At 38.6% G+C, this 4059-nt stretch overlaps 1 pseudogene; it reads right to left on the minus strand.

Annotated features, from left to right (window-relative positions):
- Positions 1–208: 208 nt before the first annotated feature.
- Positions 209–1690, minus strand: LOC103268493 (annotated as a pseudogene).
- Positions 1691–4059: the final 2369 nt, after the last annotated feature.

A 4059-nucleotide genomic window follows, 5' to 3' on the forward strand; every position in this document is an offset into this window, starting at 1 on the left:
AAAGAGTGAACAACATTCCATTGTGAGTGTGCGTGTGTGCATGCATATCACATTTTCTTTATTCATTTATCCCTCAATGAATACTTAGGTTGTTTCTGTATCTTGGCTATTGTGAATAGTACTGGTGGCAAAGGTTGAGATGCTGGTTATGCTTGCTGGAACATAATCCTGCATTGTTGCATCGGAGGAAAATTTCTTCATACAGCTTTCAATTGTGTTTGCTGATGACACTTCTGACTTTCCTTGAGGTTTTGGCAATAAAGAATCCTAATGTGTTCTTACATATCATAACTTAGTAGATTCAGAATCACATCACTGTAACCACCATTAAAGAGGGACTTGTGTTCGATGGCTATCAGCATGAGGTGCATCTTCGCAAAGCACAGCCTGGCAACTTCAGGAAAACTAATTCCAGCAAAGTTATCAGAGAGATGTTGACTGAAAATTTTGTTCTTCATGCCACTCAAGAAATGTTTTTGCCAGGGTGGTTTAGGGAAATCTTTTTGTGTTGCTCAACAAATAGTGATGTTAGGAAGGTGCACCAGTCTGGCACCAAACAGCTTTGGAAGACAAATCCAAGTTTTAGTTCAGCAAAGCAGATGACGTTGTCTCCTGTACTCCAATTCCAGCTGGGAATCTTTGGTAGATAGATCTTGTTCTTGGACTCAAGTATATATATGTTGACTCCTAATGTTGGACATGTCTTCAGCTTGCGAATCACTGGACAAAGGATTGACTGTAATCAGGCATGCTTTTGACATTCCACTGCAACTTGCCTGAGATCCTCTCTCTTCATCACAGATCCAGAAACAAAAGTCGTATAAGCTAAGCTGCATGTAAATATGGTTTCCTGTTCCAAAGGAGGAGGTACTTCCTCCAGGAAAACAATCTTGGTGTTGATTTCCCCTGACTTGTAGAGAAAATTCCTCAGGAAAGCAGTCAGGCTGTCCGCAATGATGTCTCCACAGATCACAATGAGCTTCTCTTTGATATAGGAACTGGTATTTTCTCTTGTTAGCAAACAGTTCCATCATTTCATAGATGCAGTTCAGAATTAATTTTGAATTTCCCAGGGTGAAGAACATGATGAAGGTCCATCCTAAGGATGTCTTAGCTACCACATCTCCAAAGCCAATGGTGGACATTGCTGCCATGACCAGGTAAATAGACTCAAGAAATGATATAGTCTGTGAATTTCTACCTTTGAGCCAGGAATCACCAAAATTTTCCACCTGGTAAATGACTCCTACAGCCGTGAACCAGGAACTGAGAACTATTGATAACCGTTTGGAAAATGTAACTGAATTACTGCTCTTGGTGGCTCATAGAATTAGCAAGATTTGTGGGAGTTCTCGCAGCCACCATGCTCTTAGGAATTTTAAATCTAGCCAATTCCTCTTCAAATAATAAAAAATAATTGCTGGTGGAATGGTAAAGATGTCTACCATCAAATTCAACTTCAACTAATACCTGATCTTGTCTTCCGCTTCCACAAATCTCAAGCCAAAATAGAAACGGAAGAAAGTACTGAAAATCAAATCAATAAGGGATGGTTTTATCTTTTATATGAAGACCAGTTTCCAACAGGATTGGTAGAATTGATGAAATAGATTATAAGAGACCCAATGCTTAGTACAAAGACAAGGATCACCAACACTTGCCCCACAGAGGACAGGGCTGAAAGCAGCATTTGTGTACAATCACAATGCCCATGGAAACTAAGTCTTCTTAAAGGATTACCGATGAGAATAGTTTGGTGGCACCACCAGGCTCCTCCTCGGGCTCCATCCCTCCTCCCTCGGACTATCCACTGCTTTGGGTACCAGCGGCTCCTCACCAACTGCACTTCATCTTCGAGCTTGCTCGGCAAGCACAGGCACGCCTGAATTCTTGAAGCCCTTCTGGTGGAAGATCCGCGCCTGACTGGGCTTGAACTTCATCCTGGGGGCAAGGCCCTGTTGCCTCCACCCCTCCGGGGAGTAAGCCATGGACGCATGGGGGTATGGGATGGGGCGGCAGGGCTGGGCGGGGAGGGAATGGGACAGGGCCGTTGGATGCTCAGAGGCAGGGTGGGACACAGCCAGGCTCATCTACTTTTTTTTTTTTTTTTTTACTACACTCTGTTTCTACCCTTTTAGCGATTATGTGTGAAATTAGTACATGCATATCTAACTTTGAATCAAAGTCTAAAATCAATCAGTAGCTTTACTTCTTTTCAAACAAAACACGGCCCTTAGTAAACATTAACTCCTTTTACCTTACTCTTGAACTACATACTGTCGTTGTGTATTCTTTGTTCTCAACCTCACAAGACTTTTATCACTTTTATTTAACATGGTTTATGTCTGTTTAATTTTACCTGTATATTAATCTTGTTCTTTGTTCTCTATCCTTCCTGTATTTCTAATCTGCCATCTGGAATCATTTTCCTTTTGCCTGAAATCCTTTAGCATATCTTTCTTCTGGTGGGAACTCTCATAGTGTTTTTTGTTTGTTTGTTTGAATATGTCTTCATTTCACCTTCATTCTTGAAGGATATTTTGCTGAGTATGTAGTTTGAGGTTATCAATTATTTTCTTTCAGTGCATTGAAGATATATTACTCTTTTTCTGGCTTCGATTGTAGTTTTTGATCTAACAACTACTCGCGTGAAAATAATCAATCTTTTTTCTCGGATTACTTTAAAAATATTGTCTAAGACTTGGGTGTTCTTTAGTATCAAAGCGTGGCTTCCTTTTTAATTTTCCTACTTGGAGTTGTTGGGCTTCAATGTGAGGATGAACTAAAAACAAATTTTTCAACTCACTGCTGCTCTCACAATCAGGAATAAAAGGAAATTGCTGAGCAGTTGAGCCAAGGAAGACAAATAGTAGTTCTTGAAAGGCTGTAACCATAAGTCTCCCTCAATCATATTTTCAGCATGAATATAGACTATTCTAATAGTCTAATGAAAGCCTAAGAATTTAATTTAAAGTGGTCCCAGACTAGTAGATTCCTCTCCCTCTCCCCAACCCGACCTCCTGGCAGAAGCAAAAGCAAATTCCTATGGAAGGAAAACACTTTCATTTCATTCAGGAAAATAAGAAACTTACTGTCATGATCAATTAAACTTGCTGTCATGACTCATTACATTTAGAGAAAAAAGATATAATGAGTGGGAACCAACAGAAACAACATAAAATAGAAATGGATCCACAAAGACTTCAGATACTGGCATTTTTAGGAATAAAATATAACAGTGTTTACTATTTAAAGAAATTAAAATGTTAAAATTTGTGGAGGGAAATTTAACCATAAAGACTAATTAATGAGATTTGAATTTAATCTGAAAAATGTATTATTTGAAAAAATTCTATTAATGGGTTTAATAGAATATTTGACTACTTCCTTCAAAGCATGTCTGTGTCTGGTATATCTTCTTTGATTTATATGGGAGTGGCGGTGGTGGTATTTGAGCTCACTTCTGTGAATGCCACTTTGACAAAATTCAACTAGTTAGATGTTACTTGGAAGAATGATGCATCGTCCTTTTCATTCTTTCTGATATAATTCTAGAAACTCTTGAGAGTCCTCTATAAGCAAAGCACTGTGTTAGGAACTTTAAGGAAACCCAAAATGAATACAAAGTTTGTGCTTTCTAGAACACCTTAAATAATGGAAGAATAATACACACACATATATAACGCTCATGTACAAAACAAACTACATATATTTTATTATACAAGAATCAACATACAAGCATATATCATAGAAGTTTGGGAGGGATATTACTTCTGCAGGCAACACAATTAGTGAAAAACAATGTTAAAACAAAAGAGAAGAAAGGCTAAGGAATTTCATTCAGGGTAAATGCTGTGACTTTATTCAAAGGAAACTTCCTGACATCAATTTGGATAGAAACTGAGATTCCAAGAGTCTTTAATTAATTGCCCTATTTAGGACAAAGCAAGAAATTTGTTAATGTTGGTGGAGAGGGAGGGAGAGAGGGAGGAGGGAGGGGACAGAGAGAGACAGAGAGAGAGAGAGAGAGAGAGAGAGAGAGAGAGAGAGAGAGAGAGA

Source organism: Carlito syrichta, unplaced genomic scaffold (assembly GCF_000164805.1).
Source record: "Carlito syrichta isolate Samal-C Ts95f unplaced genomic scaffold, Tarsius_syrichta-2.0.1 Scaffold308839, whole genome shotgun sequence".
NCBI lineage: Eukaryota > Metazoa > Chordata > Mammalia > Primates > Tarsiidae > Carlito > Carlito syrichta.